Raw genomic sequence first — 25,598 nt, forward strand, 5'->3', positions numbered from 1 at the left:
TACTACAAAAATTTATCGTATGACTATGAAGAAATATGATCAGCCATGATTCTGAATCATAGACCTTGCTTGCTTACTGCAGCTCTGATCTAACATTTGGGAAATTTCTCGTTCATAATTAGGCAAAATCATACCTATCGGACAGAGTATCTATCGTACTTTTTCTAAAAAAACCAAGTAAATCTCCTGTGTAAGTGAACACTCCCTGCAAATATTTGCACCCACTTTGACTTGCCTCCTGAATGGTTCCTAGAAGCAGTTTCTATTCCAGCTGAGACCTAACCAGTGATTTGTGGTTGCGGAAAAAATAACACAACACCAAGTTCTGGAGTAACTCAGAGTCAGGCAGCATCTCTGGAGAACAGGGATCGGTGACGTTTGGATCGGGACCTGAAACATCACCTATCCATGTTCTCCAGAGATGCTGCCTGACCCCGCCCGCTGAGTTACTCCAGCACTTTGGGCCTTTTTTTGTAAACCAGCATCTGCAGCTCCTTGTTCTATATAGCAGTTTGGGGTAGTTTATCACAACTAGCTTTCTTTTATTCTTTGTCTCCTTTTTAAAAAAAACAAATCTGCTCATGTTTACCTTCCATGCCACATAATGAAGCCACACCTTGAATTCCCTGAAGCCCCCTCAGCAAGCAATTCCTGAAAAAAAATTACAACTCCCCTCTGTTTGAGAACAAAGTCTACCCTTGCACTCGCTGTTTAAACACAAATATTGTTGAAAGGACCTTGGGGGAGAGCTGACTAAGGAGGAGTTAGCTGGCCTGAAATTACAGTAAATATATAGTTTGGCGGTTTTCTCTTTGATTTGTTTTTTTTTCCTCCTGGTGTTTTCCAACCCACTGCTATACCAGTCTGCTCAAACCCGTCTCATCAACCCTCTGGGGCTCTCCGAGTGGATGTTTGCCTTCGTCGGGACCTGTGCAAGAGGGATGTAACCTGACCCGCTCGACAGCAGGAGCAGCAGGCTCACAATGGACGTTGGAACCGTAGCTGTCGAGCTTGGGGGTCCCTGATGCTCGATGCTTTTGCTGTTTGGAGCCATTTTCCATTAACAGGTGCACTGACTCCCACTTAACTCCGAAAGGCACTGTTCACAGTTTTAAGGTTTTAAAGTTGCTTCTCCTCTAAGCCCTGGTGAAAATTTTCAGTTCTGCTGGCACTTTTAAGGATTTAAAGGATGTGTAGGTGAAATAAAACCTGCAGATGCTGGTTTAAATCGTAGGTAAACACAAAATGCTGGAGTAACTCAGCAGGTCAGGCAGCATCTCGGGCGAGAAGGAATGGGTGACGTTTCGGGTCGAGACCCTTCTTCAGACGGAGGATTTAAATCTGGGTTTAAAGTAAATTTTAAAAAAATATTATGCAGTGCGTCTTTGTATAATCTCAGTATGTACCTGTTACATTTTGGGCAATGTAGCAACCAATGTGTACTAACGGTGACTGTGATAGTTGACCAGGTCTGAAGGATAGTGTAAGAAAATAACTGCAGATGCTAGTACAAATCGAAGGTACTTATTTCACAAAATGCTGGAGTAACTCAGCAGGTCAGGCAGCATCTCAGGAGAGAAGGGGTTGGTGACGTTTCGAGTCGAGACCCCGGGATGCAGAATCCTGGCTTCTCTGTTTGATGATTTCCTTGAGTCAAGATAATGCCGGCAATGGTTTGGGATTATCCCAACTCCATATTGAGTGGCAACGCAGATCTCTGGGCCTGAGTTAGAGGTAGGAATGTACTCGTAATCTTCTGACTGAGTGCTACCACATAGGTGATCTGTTTAAGGTGCGTGGGTGTGTGAGAAGCCTGGAGTGGCTGTCAGTTAGATAGGGTATCTACAAATGTTTAAAACCTCCTGGGTTGCGGTAACTATGGTGATAATGTACTGCTATCGTGTACCTTCACTATCGCATGTAAATGAAGGAAATGTAATTTGAATGGAATTGCATGTAAGCAGTCCTATCTAATTATTTTGATAATGGTGAACAGTATTCGTTTAGTGATATAGTAAAATATTGTGGTTTTGGAAGCAGTGATTTTTGTTGGAATATAAATATACGCACAAGGTGCAAATTGGCCATCTGATCCGAGTATGATAGGAACCAGCTTTGTTCCCGTTGTGTTTACATTCTTGTATACCATTTGGCTTTGACTGGGCTTCACCAGAAATGGGCGGTTTGCCAAAAATCAGTTGTCCCAACATAGATAGACAGGGTATTGGAGAAAAGCATGCCAAAAACTCTATTGGTCAGGGCATGGAATAGATGAGTGGGGCGGCACGGTGGCGCAGCGGTAGGGTTGCTGCCTTACAGCGAATGCAGCGCCGGAGACTCAGGTTCGATCCTGACTACGGGCGCTGTTTGTACGGAGTTTGTACGTTCTCCCCGTGACCTGTGTGGGTTTTCTCCGAGATGTTCGGTTTCCTCCCACACTCCAAAGACATACAGGTATGTAGGTTAATGGGCTGGGGCAAATGTAAAAATTGTCCCTAGTGTGTGTAGGATAGTGTTAATGTGCGGGGATCGCTGGGCGGCGCGGACCCGGTGGGCCGAAGGGCCTGTTTCCGCGCTGTATCGCTAAATCTAAAAAATCTAAATGAGTTGTGTTTGCTACATTGCAAGTGTGCAGGCTGATGAGACCACACTTGGAGTCATGTCTGGTCATCCATCCTGCTATAGGAAAGATATTATGCTGGGAAGGGTTCAGAATAGATGAACAAGGATGTTACAAAATGTCGGGCTTGTTATGAGGATAGACTGGCACTCTTTCTATTCTCACCCAAGAGCATGGGGATTTGAGGGATGACCTTAAGGTATATAAAATGAGACGTGCATAAGGAAGGAACAAGGAACTGCAAAGGTTGATTTACATCATCTAAAGACCTCCCAAATATCGCCTACTTTCGGAGGTCTTTAGGTGATGTAAATCAACATTTGCAGTTCCTTATTCCTTCCTTATGCACGTCTCATTTTATATACCTTAAGGTCATCCCTCAAATCCCCATGCCGACCAGCGATCCCAATACATCAGCTCTATCCTGCACTAGGGACAATTTGCAATGTTTTCCAAGCCAATTAACCTACAAACCTGTACATGTTCGGAATCTGGAAGGAAACCAGAGCACCTGGAGAAAACCCATGTGGTCACAGGGAGAACGTACAAACCCTATAGACAGCACCCGTAGTCGGGATCGAACATAGGTCTCTGAAACTGTAAGGCAGCAACTCCACACCACAGTGCCACCCTGCTGCCTATACATGTTCTGAGATACTGCCTGACCCGCTGAGCTACTCCAGCAGTGTCTTCTGACATAGATACGGTGTATGGTCAGTCTTTTACCACACCAGGTCTAAAATTAAAGGCATAGATCAAGGTGGGAGAGGAATGATTTGAAAGGGACCTGAGGGGCAACATTTCTTCCAGGGTATATACAGAATGAGCTGCTGGAGGAGACTGTCAAAGCAAGTGCAATTAGTCTTTTGTCCCACCCCCTCCCCCGACATCAGTCTGAAGAAGAGTCTCGACCCGAAACGTCACCCATTCCTTCTCTCCTAAGATGCTGCCTGACCCGCTGAATTACTCCAGATTTTTGTGTCTACCTAAGATTTAGTGGGATATGGGGCCAAAGGCAGGTAAATTATACTAGCTCGGGCATCTTGGTCGGCATAGACTAGTTGGGCCGACGAGCCTGTTTCCATCCTATGTGACTGTCCTATGATCTTGATCAAGAACCAAACACGTGCAGTGTCGCCTGTTGGTTTTTCTCTTCTGCAAGCCCTTCAGAGTTGGGCGTGCAAGGAGGTGGGGGTGGTCGACCCTCATTCCTCCCTCGGGTGGAGGAGGAGATTGGTCTGGCTGTGGCTGACTTTAAACCTTGTACCTGAGCTGACCTGCAAGATGACGTGCAAGGGCACCACCGCAGCACCTCTGATCGAGGTGTACAATTACCACAAGTATCCTCATCTGAACAAATGGGAAATTTTGGGGCAGAAATTAAACAGGAAGTAAGGTTTAGTAAAACTGAAGTGTGTACGATATGAAGAATTAAAAAAAAAAAATCCGTGAATGTTTCCTGTTTGGGGAATTAAACCAGTAGGGCACTTTCGCCCCCATCGTCTCTCAGCTTGGTGGGGTACAACCAGTGAAATGTGGGGCATGGTGGCACAGCGGTAGAGTTGCTGCTTTATAGCCAATGCAGCGCAGGAGACCCGGGTTCGATCCTGCCTACAGGAAGGAGTTTGTACATTCTCCCCGTGACCAGCATGGGTTTTCTCCGCGATCTTCGGTTTTATCGCACACTCCAAAGACGTACCGGTTTTTAGCTTAATTGGCTTGGTAAAATGTAAAAATTGTCCCTAGTGGGTGTAGGATAGTGTTAATGTGCGGGGATCGCTGGTCCGCGCGGACCCGGTGGACCAAAAGGGGCTGTTTCTGCGCTGTATCTCTAAAATGCTGCTATTGTTGCCAATGTTGGGACAAATTTGTGCTCTGACCAGTTGAATTGAATTAACTTGAGAAGGAATATTGGCCAGGGCACTGAGAGAGATCGGCCTTTAGAGTTGCACCATTCACCATTGAGGTGTGAAAGTGCAGCAAACGGCAGATGCTGGTTTACACCATAGATAGACACAAACTGCTGGAGTAACTCAGCGGGTCAGACTGCATCTCTGGAGAAAAGGAATAGGCAATGTTTCGGAATAGGTGGCACTTCTTCAGACTGAGCCGGGAGAGAAGGAAACTAGAGATTCTTTGTACCTTTTCACATCTCTTGTTTCTCTATCCCCACTGTCTCCTATTCTGAAGAAAGGTCTCGACCCAAAACGTTGCCCATTTCTTTTCTCCAGAGATGCTGCCTGACCAGTTGAGTGACTCCCGTTTGTGTCGATACCACGTGTGCCACACCGGCTGGCTGTTTCTTTTTCTTGGACTGAAGTTCTGAGCGTAGGCCCTTGCATAGTTGTCATTAAACGTGCATAGGTTAAGCATTTCTGCGGCCTACATGATTTGTACGTGTGGTCTTTTGTGCAGGGCTTGGTACCACCTTTTTCAACCACTGCAATTTAATACCTTCTGGTGTTTTACAATGTTAAAGATATCGTATAAATGATGCCATTCAATCGTTGACAGTTCTCAGTTAGTGATCTTTGAGAATAAGTATTTATTCACAAAATGCTGGAGTAACTCAGCAGGTCAGGCAGCATCACAGGAGAGAAGGAATGGACGACATTTCGGGTCGAGACCCTTCTTCAGACTGATGTCAGGGGGGCGGGACAAAGAAAGGATATAGGTGGAGACAGGAAGATAGAGGGAGATCTGGGAAGGGGGAGGGGAAGAAAGGGATAGAGGAACTATCTAAAGTTGGAGAAGTCAATGTTCATACCGCTGGGCTGCAAGCTGCCCAGGCGAAATATGAGGTGCTGTTCCTCCAATTTCCAGTGGGCCTCACTATGACACTGGAGACTGGGAATGGGAGGGAGAGTTGAAGTGCTCAGCCACCGGGAGATCAGATTGGTTAACGCGGACCGAGCGCAGGTGTTGAGCGAAGCGATCGCCGAGCCTGCGTTTGGTTTCGCCGATGTAAATAAGTTGACATCTGGAGCAGCGGATACAATAGATGAGGTTGGAGGAGGTGCAGGTGAACCTCTGTCTCACTTGAGAATAAGTAGGAAGTTTTGATTTTTAACTGGTAAACAAAGCAATTCAGAAAGATTCGCTGGTGAAGGATTGAAATCATATTTTCATTAAAAAAAGCCGGAAGAGATGGTTATAAGTGATAGACAGCAAATGCTGGAGTAACTCAGCATCTCTGGAGGGAAGGAATGGGTGACGTTTCGGGTCGAGACATGAGTTTGAAGGTTTCCACTCTGGGTTCATTGGGAGGAAGGATGCCCCCTCTGCTGTATTGATGAGCTCTGTGGATAATGGAGGCCCTTCTCGGGGAGTGATTTTACTGGGGTTTGTTGGATATCATTCACATTTGCCATCCAACACGTTAGTAATCGGTCAAGGTTCTAGATGAAATGGGTGTGGAATTTTAGAGCCAGGCATTCAGCTGAGGTAAAGTGAAATTAATATCTCTCTAAAATGGCGGCACGGTGGCGCAGCGGTAGAGTTGCTGCCTTACAGCGAATGCAGCGCCGGAGACTCAGGTTCGATCCTGACTACGGGTGCTGTCTACGGAGTTTGTACGTTCTCCTCGTGACCTGCGTGGGTTTTCTCCGAGATCGTCGGTTTCCTCCCACACTCCAAAGACGTACAGGTATGTAGGTTAATTGACTGGGTAAATGTAAAAATTGTCCCTAGTGTGTGTAGGATAGTGTTAATGTGCGGGGATCGCTGGGCGGCGCGGACTCGGTGGGCCGAAGGGCCTGTTTCCGCGCTGTATCTCTAAATCTAAAATCTAAAAAAAAATCTAAATTTAAATGACTGTAGCTAGATCAATTAAAATGCCATTGAGAGTAATAGATTTTAGTTATGTAATACAGATGCTCCTCGACTTACAATGCTTCGAATTACGATATTTTGACTTTACGATGGTGCAAAAGCTGGGCAATGGCAGTGAGCCACAGCTCGCTTCCGGCCACGTGATCAGGTGTATTAAATTTTCGACTTACGATATTTTCGGTTTGCAATGTGTTTATCGGAACGTAAACCCATTGTAAGTGGAGGAGCACCTACCTGTACATGGGGTTGGTAGTAACCATCCTGTGTGCAGTCTGCTCGGCACCACCTGAAAGTCCCGCTGGCTGCTCAACACTGGCCCCATCTACTCTCTCCCCCCCCCCCCCCCCCGTCTTCACTTTCATTCTGCATTTGTATGGACCAATAATGCATGAATATGACTCTTTGGCTCCTTGAGTAGGTGCTTTGAAAGAGCAATTTTTGTCTGAAGAAGGGTTCTGACCCAAAATCGCACCTATTCCTTTTCTCCAGAGATGCTGCCTGACCCGCTGAGTTATTCCAGCACCTTGTGTCTTGCTTTGAAAGAGCAACATAGTTTGGCTCTTTCCCCATTGCTGCCAATTATTTTTCCTCCCTGCATTCATTCATTTCCCATTTCTAAACTATCTAACTTGCATGAACATCAGGATAGACACAAAACGCTGGAGTAGCTCAGCGAGACTGGCAGCATCTCTGGAGAGGGTGAATGGGTGACGTTTTGGGTTGAGACCCTTCTACAATATGTAGCTGGTCATGTTAACATGAGTAATGTAAGAAAATAACTGCAGATGCTGGTACAAATCGAAGGTATTTATTCACAAAATGCTGGAGTAACTCAGCAGGTCAGGCAGCATCTCAGGAGAGAAGGAATGGGGTGACGTTTCGGGTCGAGACCCTTCTTCAGACTGATGCCAGGGGGCGGCACAAAGGAAGGATATAGGTGGAGACAGGAAGTTAGAGGGAGAACTGGGAAGGAGGAGGGGGGGGGGGAAGAGAAGGACAGAGGAACTATCTAAAGTTGGAGAAGTCAATGTTCATACCGCTGGGCTGCAAGCTGCCCAAGCGAAATATGAGGTACTGTTCCTCCAATTTCCGGTGGGCCTCACTATGGCACTGCAGGAGGCCCATGACAGAAAGGTCAGACTGGGAGTGGGAGGGGGAGTTGATGTGCTCAGTCACCGGGAGATCAGGTTGGTTGAGGCGGACTGAGCGAAGGTGTTGAGCGAAACAATCGCCGAGACTGCGTTTTGTTTTGCCGATGTAAGGAAGTTGACATCTAGAGCAGCGGATACAATAGATGAGATTGGAGGAGGTGCAGGTGAACCTCTGTCTCACCTGGAAAGACTGTTTGGGTCCTTGGATAGAGTTGAGGGGGAGAGGTAAAGGGACAGGTGTTGCATCTCGTGCGGTTGCCGGGGAAAGTGCCCGGGGTTGGGGTGGTTTGGGTAGGAAGGGACGAGTGGACCAGGGAGTTACGGAGGGAACGGTCTCTGCGGAACGCAGAAAGGGGAGGGGATGGGAAGATGTGGCCAGTAGTGGGGGTCCCGTTGTAGGTGACGGAAATGTTGGCGGATGATTTGTTGGATCCGCTGGCTGGTGGGGTGGAAGGTGAGAATGAGGGGGATCCTGTCCTTGTTACGAATGGGGGAGCAAGAGCGGAGCTGCGGGATGTAGAAGAGACCCTAGTGAGAGCCTCATCTATAATGGAAGAGGGGAAGCCCCGTTTCCTGAAGAATGAGGACATCTCTGATGCCCTAGTGTGAAACACCTCATCCCGGGCGCAGATGCGACGTTGACGGAGGAATTGGGAGTAGGGGAGTACTCCCATTAACATGAGTAATGATGTGCTTGCACTCTTGAATCGTCCGTCCACAGCTGAGGCATGTTTGTGGTTCGTAGTTGTTTGAAGGGAAGGCAGCGTGAGGATATGTTTGTGGTGAGTTTATGGAAGGAAATGATGCCAGACGTGCTTCCTCTCCCCTAACTCTGTGATTGGCTTGCTTATCCAGCATCTAGTTTTGAATGAAATGCAGTTTCCTCTAAATATTTGAAACCATAAACAAAAGCCTTGTGCAAACCCCCCCAGGCTCTTGCACTTACAATGCATTATTAAATTCAAATGTGAGACTGCAGATGCTAGAATCACGAGACAAAAAACAAATTCAGCGGGCCAGGCAGCATCTGTAGTGGGAAGTGAGTAGATGATGCTTCTTGTCAAGATTCTTCAGACAGTACTCTCCTGCTTCTAAAAATCTAACCCGGCACTGTTGTGCAGAGGTAGAGTTGCTGCCTTTCAGCACCAGAGACCCAGGTTCGATCCTGATTATCGGTCCTGTAAGAAAATAACTGCAGATGCTGGTACAAATCGAAGGTATTTATTCACAAAATGCTGGAGTAACTCAGCAGGTCAGGCAGCATCTCAGGAGAGAAGGAATGGGTGATGTTTCGGGTCGAGATCCTTCTTCACACTGATGTCAGGGGGGGCGGGACAAGGGAAGGATGTAGGTGTAGACAGGAAGACAGTGGGAGATCTGGGAGGGGGGAGGGGAAGAGAGGGACAGAGGAACTATCTAAAGTTGGAGAAGTCAATGTTCATACCGCTGGGCTGCAAGCTGCCCAGGCGAAATATGAGGTGCTGTTCCTCCAACTTCCGGTGTGACTTACTATGGCATTGGAGGAGGCCCATGACAGAAAGGTCAGACTGGGAATGGGAGGGGGAGTTGAAGTGCTCAGCCACCGGGAGATCAGATTGGTTAACGCGGACCGAACGCAGGTGTTGAGCGAAGCGATCCTTGTCGGACTGATTATCGGTCCTTGTCGGTATGGAGTTTGTGCGTTTTCCCCGTGACCTGCACAGGTCTTCTCCAGTTTACTTCCACACTCCAAAGACGTACAGGTTTATAGGCTAATTGGGTTGGTATAATTGTAAATTGCCCCTGGCGTGTAGGATAGTGCTAGTGTGCAGGGATCGCTGGTTGGTGCAGACAATGGGCCCGTTTCCACGCTGTATCTCTAAACTAAACCATTGCCAGGACCGACACATGTACGGTTTATCATTGAATATTCACCACCATTCAGCTGATCGATTAATTACACAATAAGAGGGGGTTCCATGCTTTCATTTAATTAGATGGTAAACAGAGAATTCCCCCCCCCCCCCCACCCAAGGCTTGCAGATAAGTATTGAAAGCACTCCATTTTTCAACAACCTATCTATTGCTAGTCCGTCAAAAACCACACCGATGGAAGCAGGTCCACTGATCCTTGCTCCACACCATATTGTTAGCCGATCTCTGCCGTTTGTTGAAGTCATTTGGTTCGGTAGGCATTGGGTGTTATAAAATGGAGTGCTTTCAATACTGATCTGCAATAGACAATAGGTGCAGGAGGAGGCCATTCGGTCCCTTGAGCCAGCACCATCGTTCAATGTGATCATGGCTGATCAGTACCCCGTTCCTGCCTTCTCCCCATACCCCCTGACTCCGCTATCCTTAAGAGCTCTATCTAGCTCTCTCTTGAATGCATTCAGATAATTGGCCTCCACTGCCTTCTGAGGCAGAGAATTCCACAGATTCACAACTCTCTGACTGAAAAGGTTTTTCCTCATCTCAGTTCCAAATGGCCTACCCCTTATTCTTAAACTGTGGCCCCTGGTTCTGGACTCCCCCAACATTGGGAACATGTTTCCTGCCTCTAACGTGTCCTTAATAATCTTATATGTTTCGATAAGATCCCCTCTCATCCTTCTAAATTCCAGTGTATACAAGCCTAGTCGCTCCAGTCTTTCAACATATGACAGTCCCGCCATTCCGGGAATTAATCTAGTAAACCTACGCTGCACGCCCTCAATAGCAAGAATATCCTTCCTCCAATTTGGAGACCAAAACTCCACACAGTACTCCAGGTGAGGTCTCACTAGGGCCCTGTACAACTGCAGAAGGACCTCTTTGCTCCTATACTCAACTCCCCTTGTTAAGAAGTCCAACATTCCATTGGCTTTCTTCACTGCCTGCTGTGCTTCCTTTCAGTGACTGATGCACTAGGACCCCCAGATCTCGTTGTACGTCCCCTTTTCTTAACTTGACACCATTCAGATAATCTGCCTTCCTAGTCTTACCACCAAAGTGGATAACCTCACACATATCTACATTAAATTGCATCTGCCATGCATCCGCCCACTCACACAACCTGTCCAAGTCACCCTGCAACCTCATAGCATCTTCCTCACAGTTCACACTGCCACCCAGCTTTGTATCATCTGCAAATTTGCTAATGGTACTTTAAATTCCTTCATCCAAGTCATTAATGTATATTCTAAATAGCTGCGGTCCCAGCACCGAGCCTTGCGGTACCCCACTAGTCACTGCCTGCCATTCTGAAAGGGACCAATTTCTCCCCACTCTTTGCTTTCTGTCTGCCAACCAATTTTCTATGCAGTATAAGAAAATAACTGCAGATGCTGGTACAAATCGATTTATTCACAAAATGCTGGAGTAACTCGGCAGGTCAGGCAGCATCTCGGGAGAGAAGGAATGGGTGACGTTTCGGGTCGAGACCCTTCTTCAGACCCTTCTTCTTTGCATGTCAGTACCCTACCCCTAATACCATGTGGTCTATTTTTGCCCACTAATCTCTTATGTGGGACCTTGTCGAAGGCTTTCTGAAAGTCGAGGTACACTACATCCACCGGCTCTCCCCAGTCAATTTTCCTAGTTACATCCTCAAAAAATTCCAGAAGATTAGTCAAGCAGGATTTCCCCTTCGTAAATCCATGCTGACTCGGAACGATCCTGTTACTGCTATCCAAATGCTCTGCAATTTCGTCTTTTATAATTGACTCCAGCATCTTCCCCACCACTGATGTGAGACTAACTGGTCTATAATTTCCTGTTTTCTCTCTCCCTCCTTTCTTAAAAAGTGGGATAACATTAGCTACCCTCCAATCCACAGGAACTGATCCTGAATCTGTAGAACATTGGAAAATGATCACTGATGCGTCCACAATTTCTAGAGCCACCTCCTTAGGTGCAATTCCAAGTTTTCCTTCGAGTTAATTGAAAACTTAGAAACCTTTCTTATTGTATAATCTGCCTGGAAGCTGAATGCGGACGAATGTTTAGTAGTGATATTTGTTAAGCTGCATGCATTCCCATTGAGGCACAGGTTGAGACGGTTAGGTTTTCAGAAATGGGGCTAACTTGAAAGCCAGTCTGGTGGAAGTAACTGGCTCTGGTGATACAATGTCACTAAGTAAACCTTGGAGCTGTGTTGGAGTAATGGGACCCTTCATCAGGCTGATGGCTAGGTGACATTTCAGGTCTGGACCCTTCTTCAGACTGGATTTGTGTCCTTCACCTTTGTCACGGGGGATTTCTGAACAAGACAGCTTTCTGCTGAATGAGTGCAAATTGCCCTCTATCTGATTGCGAGCAGAGACTGGTTTATGCCAGATCTCTACCCCCGTGGTGTGTTTGGGGGGGCTGTAAGATTAGCTGGGTATTGCCAACTTTGCCAGTGCTCTGGAATCTATGTTAGGTGTTGTAAACACAGGAAGTTCCAGTGGACTAGAAATTGGGAATACAAAGACGGAACTATTCGGAAGGGAAGTCTTACCTTGAGTTTAAAACTCGAAGCTTACTGAGCAACGCTGGTGTGATCGTGTGATCCCGGATGTGTTAGACAATAGACAATAGGTGCAGGAGTAGGCCATTCGGCCCTTGGAGCCAGCACCGCCATTCAATGTGATCATGGCTGATCATTCTCAATCAGTACCCCGTTCCCGCCTTCTCCTCATACCCCCCGACTCCGCTATCCTTAAGAGCTATATCTAGCTCTCTCTTGAATGCATTTCAACTGTTAGCAAGGACATCATCTGGGATCATATATTAGCTCCAGGTCCCAGTGCTTGGCCACATATCCAAGGTTTTAATTCCATTTAGGTTGAGTCACAAGAGGCTACAGAAGTTGGAAACTGGATCAAAAATTAATCTGGTGGAACTCTGGGTTAAAATGACTCGTTGGGCTGTGAATTTGAGAGAGGGGTGGAAGTTTACAGAAATGGTGATACTATTGGTTAGCTCCATGTGAATACAGAAAGCAGCACAGTGGTTGTCAATGTAATGGAGTGGGGAGTGGTCCCAGAAAAGGTTTTGGGTCCACGACTGTTCCATATAGCCAGCAGCTAGACGGGTGTAACCAGCCCAAATAATGCCTGTGACTACTCCTTTTCGTTTAGTTTAGAGATACAGCGTAGAAACAGTCCCGTCTGCTAACTGAATCTGCACCGACTAGCGGTCCCAGCACATTAACACAATCCTACACCAGGGGCAATTTGTTTTACATTTATACCAATCCAATTAACCTACAAACCTTTAGAGTGTGGGAGGAAACCGAAGTTCTCTGAGAAAACCCTCGTAGGTCATGGGGAGAACGTACAAACCCCGTACATACAGCACCCGTAGCCAGGGTCGAACCTGGGTCTTTGGCATTGTAAGGCATCAACTCTACCGCTACGCCACTTTCCTTTTGTGAAGCGAGGAGAATCAAAAGAGAAGCTCATGGCAAGCACTAGTTCTGCCAGGTGGATGGATGAATCTCAATGCAGGGATCTTTGCTGAAAGAAATGGGGTAAGATCTTTCTGAAGGGGGTGGAGGGGTATTAAGGCTGGTGAGATGGGTAGCAGCCGGGAAGTTGTCAAAAATGAAGGACATTGTTGTCTCCTGCCCTGTTCATTTGGGCTCCTTGTATAACCTGGTGAATTGAGAGGATTACCTCCCGAACACAGCACAATGTGAGGTGATGCAGGCTGTGGCAAGTGACTGGGGTTTGCTGGCAGACTTGCTCTCTCCAGTTCTCTTCTCCCCCCCCCCCCCCCTCCTCCCCCCATTCAGTGATACCACACTGCCTCTTCCTCTGTTGGCTTATTTTGAGTAACTTCTGTGTAAACAGTTCTGGGGCCCATGTGACACTGTGGTGTACCTTTTTGTTTTTCTTGTGGGTTATTTACTGGACTTGGTGTCAGCTCTTTTGGAACCAGCCAGCACAAACATCTCACTGTGTGTGTGTCTGCAACATTGACAGCTCCAGACCCTGACTGACTTGACTTTAACTGCAGTGTTTTAACTTGCCACCCTATGCTGTGTGCTTTTGCTAGCCAGTGCTTTGCCTTTGAGCAGCCATCAAGAACTGCTGCAGTCCTGTGGTGGAAGTGGTTCCCCATTTCTTTTTTGGTCTGTAGTTCCAGGGTTGCAGGAGGAGCAATGAGTTGCCACGTCAGGGAGGTGTGCAACTTGGCAAGCCCGTGGGGCCGCCATCTTGTTCTTCCAGGTGGAACAACTCTTTCCAGTTGGTCGAAGTAATGGTCGTGGCTTTCCCCACAATGATCAAGGTGTTGATCCAAGGCTGGCTGGGATATTTAGCTGCTGCTCTTGACTGATCAGCAACTGTCTACATGTTCTGTGCCTGAGCTGTGCTGGGGTAGCACAGTGGCACAGAGGTAGAGTCGCCACCGCACAGCACCGGAGATCCCGGTTCCATCCTGACCTCGGGAGCTGTCTGTGTGGAGTTTGGAGCTTGCATGTTCTCCCTGTGACCACGTGGGTTTTCTCCGGGTGCTCCGGTTTCCTCCCACATCACTGAGACGTGGAGGCCAAGTCAGTGGATATATTTGAGGCAAAGATAGATAGATTCTTGATTAATACGGATGCCAGAGGTTATGGGGAGAAGGCAGGAGAGCGGGGTTAGGAGGGAGAGATAGATCAGCCATGATTGAATGGCGGAGTAGACGTGATGGGCTAAATGGCTTAATTCTGCTCCAATCACTTATGATCTTATGTGCAAGTTTGTAGGTTAATTGGCTTCTGTAAATTTCCCCCAGTATGTAGGATGCAAAACTGGGGCAACGTAGAACTAGTGTGCAGATGATTGTTGGTCAGTGTGAGCTCAGTGGCTGAAGGGGCCCATTTCTACACTGTATCTCCAAACTAAACTGGTTCCACTCATCACTATCATCTTGATTGCTTTGACTTCAATTAAAGGCAAAGGTTTGGCAGCAGGTAGTTAAGTTGAACTATGAAGAGCTTAACTTGGAATACATTGGAGAGCTACATATAAAATTAGATAAAAACTTGCATTTCGATAGTTCCTTTCACAACAATGAGACGTCCTCTTGTCAGTCCGTGCCACAGAGCCAGCACAGATGTACTCTATTCCTATATTGCTAACAATTTATAAAACTTCTCACATTCTCATCAGCTTCCCCAGGTACGTGAAGAGGAAAAAAACAGTCAAGGCAAATGTGGGTCCCTTGAAGACAGAAGCAGGGGAATTTATTATGGGGAACAAAGAAATGGCAGACGAGTTAAACTGTTACTTTGGATCTGTCTTCACTGAGGAAGATACACACAATCTCCCAAATATTCTAGGGGCCGGAGAACCTAGGGTGATGGAGGAACTGAAGGAAATCCACATTAGGCAGGAAATGGTTTTGGGTAGACTGATGGGACTGAAGGCTGATAAATCCCCAGGGCCTGATGGTCTGCATCCCAGAGTACTTAAGGAGGTGGCTCTAGAAATAGTGGAAGCATTGGAGATCATTTTTCAATGTTCTATAGATTCAGGATCAGTTCCTGTGGATTGGAGGATAGCAAATGTTATCCCACTTTTTAAGAAAGGAGGGAGAGAGAAAACGGGTAATTATAGACCAGTTAGTCTGACATCAGTGGTGGGGAAGATGCTGGAGTCAATTATAAAAGACGAAATTGCTGAGCATTTGGATAGCAGTAACGGGATCATTCCGAGTCAGCATGGATTTACGAAGGGGAAATCATGCTTGACAAATCTACTGGAATTTTTTGAGGATGTAACTAGGAAAATTGACAAGGGAGAGTCAGTGGATGTGGTGTACCTCGACTTTCAGAAAGCCTTCGACAAGGTCCCACATAGGAGATTAGTGGGCAAAATTAGGGCACATGGTATTGGGGGTAGGGTACTGACATGGATAGAAAATTGGTTGACAGACAGAAAGCAAAGAGTGGGGATAAATGGGTCCCTTTCGGAATGGCAGGCAGTGACCAGTGGGGTACCGCAAGGTTCGGTGCTGGGACCCCAGCTATTTACGATATACATTAATGACTTAGACGAAGGGATTAAAAGTACCATTAGCAAATTTGCAGATGATACTAAGTTGGGGGGTAGTGTGAATTGTGAGGAAGATGCAATAAGGCTGCAGGGTGACTTGGACAGGTTGTGTGAGTGGGCGGATACATGGCAGATGCAGTTTAATGTAGATAAGTGTGAGGTTATTCACTTTGGAAGTAAGAATAGAAAGGCAGATTATTATCTGAATGGTGTCAAGTTAGGAGGAGGGGGAGTTCAACGAGATCTGGGTGTCCTAGTGCATCAGTCAATGAAAGGAAGCATGCAGGTACAGCAGGCAGTGAAGAAAGCCAATGGAATGTTGGCCTTCGTAACAAGAGGAGTTGAGTATAGGAGCAAAGAGGTCCTGCTACAGTTGTACCGGGCCCTGGTGAGACCGCACCTGGAGTACTGTGTGCAGTTTTGGTCTCCAAATTTGAGGAAGGATATTCTTGCTATGGAGGGCGTGCATAGAATTTAGAAGGATGAGGGGGGATCTTATTGAAACATATAAGATAATTAGGGGATTGGACACATTAGAGGCAGATAACATGTTCCCAATGTTGGGGGAGTCCAGAACAAGGGGCCACAGTTTAAGAATAAGGGGTAGGCCATTTAGAACGGAGATGAGGAAGAACTTTTTCAGTCAGAGAGTGGTGAAGGTGTGGAATTCTCTGCCTCAGAAGGCAGTGGAGGCCAGTTCGTTGGATGCCTTCAAGAGAGAGCTGGATAGAGCTCTTAAGGATAGCGGAGTGAGGGGGTATGGGGAGAAGGCAGGAACGGGGGTACTGATTGAGAGTGATCAGCCATGATCGCATTGAATGGCGGTGCTGGCTCGAAGGGCTGAATGGCCTACTCCTGCACCTATTGTCTATTGTCTATTGTACCACACGCCTACATACTAGGAACAATTAACACCAGCCAAGTAACATGCCAACCTGCTTGTGATCTCGGAGGAAATCGGAGCACTAAAGAAGCGTCGGTGGTCACGGAGAACATGCAAATTCCACACAGAAGTCACTGAAGTTCAGATTGAACCCAGGTCTCTGCTGAAGCAACTGTTCTACCAACTGCTGCTGCCTATGCTACATCCATTAGTACTTTTGAAATGGAGTCACTTGTAGAAATTGGAAGCAGTAACAGTGTAGCATGATGCCATGAAAAACATTTGATTTAGATTTTTTTAGATTTAGAGATACAGCGCGGAAACAGGCCCTTCAGCCCACCGGGTCCGCGCCGCCCAGCGATCCCCGCACATTAACACTATCCTTCACACTAGGGACAATTTTTTTTACATTTGCCCAGCCAATTAACCTACATACCTGTACGTCTTTGGAGTGTGGGAGGAAACCGAAGATCTCGGAGAAAGCCCACGCAGGTCACGGGGAGAACGTACAAACTCCGTACAGACGGCGCCCGTAGTCAGGATCGAACCCGAGTCCCGGCGTTGCATTCGCTGTAAGGCAGCAACTCTAAGCTTCACATACCATGTTTGTGTTTGGGATCAATGTTGGAACATGAGCATGGGGAATTAATGAGCCAATTTTCACTGAGCCAGCCTAGTTTCAATGGGCTATATCTCTCGTGTAATAAGGAGACATGGAAAACCCACAACAATTACAGATCGGAGGGATGAGTTTTGGATTTGTAAATGACCTACTAATGTTCTATTTTTCAGGTACTTCCTGCAAGTCCCAGAGCTCGATGACTAAGGTCGATCCAATGCTCCTGAGCTGGTCCCTGTGAAGGTAGGTTGGAGACTATCTGGACTATTATTCCTCTTGAAATAGACCAGGGTTGGCAACCTACCACTGGCGAAGCCTCGATATGCTGGCTCGCCCTGCTAATCATCATATCATATCATATATATACAGCCGGAAACAGGCCTTTTCGGCCCACCAAGTCCGTGCCGCCCAGCGATACCCGTACATTAACACTATCCTACACCCACTAGGGACAATTTTTACATTTACCCAGCCAATTAACCTACATACCTGTACGTCTTTGGAGTGTGGGAGGAAACCGAAGATCTCGGAGAAAACCCACGCAGGTCACAGGGAGAACGTACAAACTCCTTACAGTGCAGCACCCGTAGTCAGGATCGAACCTGAGTCTCCGGCGCTGCATTCGCTGTAAAGCAGCAACTCTACCGCTGCGCTACCGTGCCGCCCTAACAAAGGCTCCAATGTGGATGAAGCTTAAAGCCGTCACTGAAGTCCCTCATAGATTCATAGAGTGATACAGTGTGGGAACGGGCCCTTCGGCCCAACTCGCCCACACCAGCCAACAATGTCCCAGCTACACTAGTCCCACTTGCCTGAGCTTGGTCCATAACCCTCCAAACCTGTCCCATCCATGTACCTGTCCAATTGTTTCTTAAACAATGGGATAGTCCCGGCCTCGTCTATCTCCTCTGGCAGCTTGTTCCATGCATCCACCACCCTCTGTGTGAAAAAGTTACCCCTTGGATTCCTATTCAATCTTTTCCCCTTCACCTTGAACCTATGTCCTCTGGTCCTCGATTCCCCTACTCTGGGTAAGAGACTCTGTGCTATCTATTAGAAGGGTGAGAGGAGATCTAATCGAAACGTATAAGATTATTAAGGGGTTGGACACGTTAGAGGCAGGAAACATGTTCCCAATGTTGGGGGAGTCCAGAACAAGGGGCCACAGTTTAAGAATAAGGGGTAGGCCATTTAGAACTGAGATGAGGAAAAACCTTTTCAATCAGAGAGTTGTGAATCTGTGGAATTCTCTGCCTCAGAAGGCAGTGGAGGCCAATTCTCTGAATGCATTCAAGAGAGAGCTGGATAGAGCTCTTAAGGATAGCGGAGCCAGGGGGTATGGGGAGAGGGCAGGAACGGGGTACTGATTGAGAATGATCAGCCATGATCACATTGAATGGCGGTGCTGGCTCGAAGGGCCGAATGGCCTCCTCCTGCACCTATTGTCTATTCCTCTCATGATTTTATACACCTCTATAAGATCTCCCCTCATCCTCCTGCGCTCCATGGAATAGAGACCCAGCCTACTCAACCTCTCCCTATAGCTCACACCCTCTAGTCCTGGCAACATCCTCATAAGTCGTTTCTGAACCCTTTCAAGCTTGACAACATCTTTCCTATAACATGGTGCCCAGAACTGAACACACTATTCTAAATGCGGTCTCACCAACGTCTTATACAACTGCAACATGACCACCCATCTTCTATACCCTCTTTCTTCCAACGTTGCCTGTGTCCATGCTGTGGTAATTTTACCATCTTCAGTGGTGTTCAGTGTGACTGATTTTGTTTATCGTCTGAGTTTTATTCAGCAGCTCACCAGTTAATGCCGTGTGCATCCTGGTCAGGGCTGTATACTGATGGGTGGGTGCCGTGTGTGAGCAGGACCTTTTTCAATAGACAATAGGTGCAGGAGTAGGCCATTCGGCCCTTCGAGCCTGTACGCACCACCATTCAATGTGATCATGGCTGATCATTCTCAATGAGTACCCCGTTCCTGCCTTCTCCCCATACCCCCTGACTCCGCTATCCTTTAGAGCTCTATCCAGCTCTCTCTTGAATGCATTCAGAGAATTGGCCTCCACTGCCTTCTGAGGCAGAGAATTCCACAGATTCACAACTCTGACTAAATTTGTTTTTCCTCATCTCCGTTCTAAATGGCCTACCCCTTATTCTTAAACTGTGGCCCCTGGTTCTGGACTCCCCAGACATTGGGAACATGTTTCCTGCCTCTAACGTGTCCAACCCCTTAATAATCTTATGTTGCGATAAGATCCGAGTGGTTGAAGGGCTATATTGACTTGTGCCCGTATCTTCTTTGCACCAGTTTCCTTGAATTTGTGATCCAATGTCCCTGTTCCCCAGTGTCCTTTCTGATGGTGGTCAGAACATATAACAATGCAATACACCACGGGGACATGGTCTTCAACCCACAATATCCATGCTAAGGATGCCAAGTTAAACTAGTTAACCTGCACCTGATCCGTCTCCCTCTATTCCTTACATATCCATGTGCCTATCTCAAAAGCCTCTCAAATGCCCGATCATATCCACTTTCACTGCCATCCCTGGTAAGTGCATTCCAGGCACCCACTGCCGACTGTAAAAGAAACATCTGTACATCTTCGAAGGCAGGAATACAGAATCATAAATATACTATTACTTTGACTCTGTAAACATTTAAACGCATGGCGGCAGCAAAGAAACTTGGCAATGTTATAGGAAGGAACTGCAGATGCTGGTTTAAACTGAAGATAGACACAAAATGGTGGAGTAACGCAGCAGGACAGGCAGCATCCCATTCCTTCTATCTGTCTGTCCCGCTGAGTTACGCCAGCATTTTGTGCCTAACATGGCAGAATAACGCTTTGCTATCCAATAAACACGAAATGCAGATGGATTTAATTTTCTTCTTAGCAAGAGGTGCCCATTGTGCTTGCATAGTAATTTTAACGACAGAGCTTACTCGTGAAGGATGAGTACCTCTTGTTAATGTTGCGCTTGATGGGTGAACTAGGGAGTTGCGGAGGGAACAGTCTCTGCAGAAAGGGGTGGATATGGGAAGATGTGATTAGTGGTGGGATCCTGTTGGAGGCAGCAAAAAATGACAGAGGATTATGTGCTACATGCAATGGCTGATAGGTAAGGACAAGGGGGACTCTGTCCCCGTGGCAAAGGTGCAATTAATCTGGCCTCCTTGCCCTCCAATCCAATGTGGAGATATTGCCTCTATTAGAAGCTTCTACCTAAGGGATTTGGAAAAGATATGGTCTCAGGATTTGTTTGCTTGGGAAAATAGCAACTGATTTTATGCAGGCAGATCACATCTCACGTTTAATTTTTTAGATTTAGAGATACAGCGCAGAAACAGGCCCACCGGGCCCGTGCCGCCCAGCGATCCCCGCACATTAACACTATCCTACACCCACTAGGGACAATTTTTACATTTGCCCAGCCAATTAACCTACAAACCTGTACGTCTTTGGAGTGTGGGGGGAAACCGAAGATCTCGGAGAAAACCCACGCAGGTCACGGGGAGAACGTACAAACTCCGTACAGTACAGCGCCCATAGTCAGGATCGAACCTGAGTCTCCGGCGCTGCATTCGCTGTAAGGCAGCAACTCTACCGCTGCGCCACCGTGCCGCCCATAATGATAACCAGTTGGGCCCAAACATCTGCTGCATTGGTGCAGCACCCTCTTCCCCCCCCCCCTCACTCCCTTCCCCCTCCCCCCCATCCCTCCCTAGGAGATAGATTTAAACTTTAAAATGTGAATAACTTTAAAACTATAACACTGATTTAAATGAAACCTCTTCCATTAGCACCAAAGGTGAGTAAGGTGGGCCTGAAATTGTTGCCCTATCGTGTACTGTTTTGGCTGTAGTTTAGGAACAAACAAACAAACAAACAAACAGGAGTTTTACTATATAGATTTAAAAAAACGACAGTGTATTAGACATGATTCCGATGGGCTTTAAAGCTTTTGACCAGTCTTGCATGGTAGGCTGGTCTAGAAGATTCTGAGGTGTTTGCTAATGGGATCCAATATTGGGTGGGCGATGGAAGGCAAGGGTCGAGGTATTGGGATATACCTCTAACTGGAAATCTACCAGTTGTGTACTGCAGACGTTAGTGCTGTGCCTTCTGTAATATATATGACTTGGATGCGAATGTGGATGGTCTGATTAAGTTTGCAGGCAACACAAAAATTGTTGGAGTCGCAGATGAAGGTTATTTAAGGACATAGTGGCACATAACACGCTGCCAAGCAGTGACAGATAGAATTTAATCTGGACAAGTGTCAGGTAATGTACAGGAGGTCAAACTCTGATAGAATATGTGCAGGAAATGACCTTGGATGCATTTGTTTAGTTTAGAGATACAGCGCGGAAACGGGCCCCTTCGGCCCACCGAGTCCGCACCGACCAGCGATCCCCACATATTAACACTATCCTACACACACCAGGGACAATTTACACTTATTACAGCAAGCCAATTAACCTACAAACCTGCACGTCTTTGAGGTGTGGGAGGAAACTGAAGATCCTGGAGAAAACTCACGAGATCACAGAGAGAACGTAAGGGCGGGGCGGCACGGCGGCGCAGCGGTAGAGTTGCTGCCTTACAGCGAATGCAGCGCCAGAGACTCGGGTTCGATCCTGACTATGGGCGCCGTCTGTATGGAGTTTGTACGTTCTCCCCGTGACCTGCGTGGGTTTTCTCCGAGATCTTCGGTTCTTCCCACACTCCAAAGACATACAGGTATGTAGGTTAATTGACTGGGTAAAATGTAAAAATTGTCCCTAGTGGGTGTAGGATAGTGTTAGTGTGTGGGGATCGCTGGGCGGCACGGACCGGTGGGCCGAAGGGCCTGTTTCTGCGCCGTATCTCTAAATCTAAATCAAACTCTACAGACAGCACCCGTAGTCGGGATCAAACCTGGGTCTCTGCCACTGTAAGGCAGCAACTCTACCTCTGCGCCACTGTGCTGCATTGCAGAGAGATTTTCAGGTGCAAGTCCATGGTGCATTAAAAGTGGCATCGTTGGTGGGTGAGGTGGTGAAAAGGGCATTTGGTACGCTTGCCAGTATAGGTTGAAGCACTGAGCAGAAGGGTTGGGGCGTCATGTAACAGTTGTACAAAACATTGGTCATGCTTGTTTGAGATCTTGTGTAGAGTTCTGGTCGCTACCCTGCAGGAAGGAAGTGGTAGCAATCGAGAGAATGCTCAAGGGATTCACCAGGGTGTTGCCTGGAGTGGAGGGTTGTAGTCACAAAGATTGAATAGGCTAGATTTATTCTCATTTAGCATGTCGAGAGGCTGAGGGCTTAATGTGAAAGGCATAAATAGAACAGAAGGTTGGAATCTTCTCCCAGGGTAAGGGAGTCTAGAACTGGAGGGGGAGGGGGGAGGGCGCAAAGGGCCGGAGTAACTCAGCGGGACAGGCAGCATCTCTGGAGAGAAGGAATGGGTGACATTTCGGGTCGAGACTCTTCAATAGACAATAGGTGCAGGAGGAGGCCATTCGGCCCTTCGAGCCAGCACCACCATTCAATGTGATCATGGCTGATTATTCTCAATCAGTACCCCGTTCCTGCCTTCTCCCCGTACCCTCTGACTCCGCTATCCTTAAGAGCTCTATCCAGCTCTCTCTTGAATGCATTCAGAGAATTGGCCTCCACTGCCTTCTGAGGCAGAGAGTTCCACAGATTCACAACTCTCTGACTGAAAATGTTTTTCCTCATCTCTGTTCTAAATGGCCTCCCCTTATTCTTAAACTGTGGCCCCTGGTTCTGGACTCCCCCAACATATGTAGGTTAATTGGCTGGGTAAATGTAAAAATTGTCCCTAGTGGGTGTAGGATAGTGTTAATGTACGGGGATCGTTGGGCGGCACGGACTTGGTGGGCCGAAAAGGCCTGTTTCCGGCTGTATATATATGATATGATATGATTGGGAACATGCTTCCTGCCTCTAACGTGTCCAACCCCTTAATAATCTTATACGTTTCGATAAGATCCCCTCTCATCCTTCTAAATTCCAGTGTATACAAGCCTAGTCGCTCCCGACTGAAGCAAGTTGTGCAGAGCAATGTTTCTCAACCTTTTTACCCTTGTGGAACCCTTGAAATAATTTTCATGTCTCGGGGAACCACCTACATAAAAATTATTATATATCTTTATTAATCTCTTTCTTTCTCTTTCACAAACTTAAAGATCATAAGGCAAACAACACGCAGAAACTTTCATAAACTAACAAAAACACACATGGACACAAACTTTTCATAAACTAACAAAAATAAACAGAAAAATGACTCAAAAATTAATTCACCTCTAATTAGCCTATTTATCACTATTTCTCTCTGAACCCCCCGGCGACCTCTCGCGGAACTCTAGGCTTCCTGGGATCCCCGGTTGGGAAACGCTGGTCTTGAGGATGGTGCGTATGCCAGAGTTCATAAGTTATAGGAGCTGAATTGGGCCATTTGGCTCATCAAGTCCACACTGCCTTGAGGTACACTCATTTACTCTGAAGCCTGCCCCCCCCGTCCGAGGCTCTCCCACGAGTGGTAACATTCTCTCCACATGCACTCTATCCAAGCCTTTCAATATTCGGTAAGTAATGGTGCAATGGTGGAGGTGGGTATAATTGCAACGATTAAATGACTTTTGAAGGTCAGGCAGCATCTCAGGAGAGAAGGAATGGGTGACGTTTCAGGTCGAGACGTCGCCCATTCCTTCTCTCCTGAGATGCTGCCTGACCTGCTGAGTTACTCCAGCATTTTGTGAATAAATACCTTCGATTTGTACCAGCATCTGCAGTTATTTTCTTATATTAAATTACTTTTGAATAGACACATGGATCGGAAGCGTTGAGGGATATCGGCTAAATGTTGTCAAATGGAACCAGCTCTGATAGGCATGTTGGTTGTTGTGGACAAGTTGGGATGAAGGGCTGTTTTCCATTCTGTATGACTCTGTGGTCTGCAGTGGGAGGTTTCTGATCCCCAGGTGTGGTCGCGTAAACGTGGGTAACACTTGCAGGCAGCATCACGTTTTCTCAGCAGGGGAGGTGAGCGTTTGAAGTCGGCTGCAAAAAGCAGATGGTGGCTCTCCCCACTCGCCACGCTGCTGCCCCTCGTTTGCTGTGCCAAGTGCCCTCGTGGCCGACCTTGTCTCCCGGCAGCTCGCTTTGAGTGTTTGTTTTGCGTGCCTCTTTGTTTAACCTTTGTTTAACCAGCGTCACTCCCTGGCTATTTGCTGCAGAAGTGGTCTGGTTTCCATGCCTCTGAATCCAGCGCAGGTCAGTGTACGTCGGGCTGCTGCAACAGAGCAGCAGGGCACCATTTGTATGTCAGAGGTCGGGTGACTTTTGTATTGTGAAGTAATCCTCTCTCTACAGCCCACCCACACCTCCGCGCCCCATGTTGCCAGCACCACCGGTGGGCCGAGAGAGGGTGGGTGGGCCACAGAGGGACCTGGCGGGCGGGCACAGAGAACTACCCGTGAGGGGGAAGTCTTTTAGGACCGAGATGAGAAAACATTTCTTCACACAGAGAGTGGTGAGTCTGTGGAATTCTCTGCCTCAGAAGGTAGTTGAGGCCAGTTCATTGGCTATATTTAAGAGGGAGTTAGATGTGGCCCTTGAGGCTAAAGGGATCAGGGGGTATGGAGAGAAGGCAGGTACGGGATACTGAGCTGGATGATCAGCCATGATCATATTGAATGGCGGTGCAGGCTCGAAGGGCCGAATGGCCTACTCCTGCACCTATTTTCTATGTTTGCCTGCGTTCACGTGCGGCGGCCGGCATGCTTCGCCGCCGCGCAATGTAAAGACTACTAAGAACCTTTGATCGGCACCAGAAACGTGGCAACTCTTTGAGCACTGCCCAGGTTTAGTTTAGAGAAACAACACGGAAACAGGGGCTTCGGCCCACCGGGTCCACACTGACCAGCGATCCCCGCACACTAACACTATCCTACACACACTACGGACAGCTTTTACATTTACCAAGCATGTTTACCAACACACCTGCGCGTATTTGGAGTGTGGGAGGAAACCGAAGATCTCGGAGAAAACCCACGCAGCTCACGGGGAGAACGTACAAACTCCGTACAGACGGCGCCCGTAGTCGGGATCGAACCAGGGTCTCTGGCGCTGTGAGGCACCAACTCTACCGCTGCGCCACCGCGCCGCCCTTAGTGAAGTCTGCTGGATGGTTTTACCAGATTGTATGCAAAAGCAAAGAATTTCACTCTACCTAGGTACATGTAGGTACAGGTACAAAAAAAGTATAATTGAATTGAGGCCATTTTATGGTGCTCATTTTTCTCAGAGATTAATCTGGCTGATGTGTGCACAATCCTTGCTCAATTAAACCCCTACCCCCCCTCTTTACTTTTGTTAAAACACAACAATTCACTGCTCTGTGGTTGCTCAATTTGACTATCTGAAGAAGGGTCTCGACCCGAAACGTCACCCATTCCTTCTCTCCAGAGATGCTGCCCG

At 47.3% G+C, this 25,598-nt stretch overlaps 2 protein-coding genes across 3 annotated transcripts in view; both read left to right on the top strand.

Moving 5' to 3' along the window:
• The window catches only part of LOC144611883 (B9 domain-containing protein 2-like), a 250,328-nt gene that overhangs the window by 74,481 nt on the left and 150,249 nt on the right, over positions 1-25,598 (top strand). The window lies entirely within an intron of this gene.
• LOC144611858 (RAC-beta serine/threonine-protein kinase-like) overlaps positions 744-25,598 on the top strand; it is a 76,184-nt gene continuing 51,329 nt past the window's right edge. The window contains 2 exon segments of the mRNA XM_078431166.1: positions 744-1,067; positions 17,263-17,332. The gene's annotated coding sequence lies outside the window, so the exon portion shown is untranslated.

The sequence above is a fragment of the Rhinoraja longicauda genome, chromosome 41 (genome assembly GCF_053455715.1).
Source record: "Rhinoraja longicauda isolate Sanriku21f chromosome 41, sRhiLon1.1, whole genome shotgun sequence".
NCBI lineage: Eukaryota > Metazoa > Chordata > Chondrichthyes > Rajiformes > Arhynchobatidae > Rhinoraja > Rhinoraja longicauda.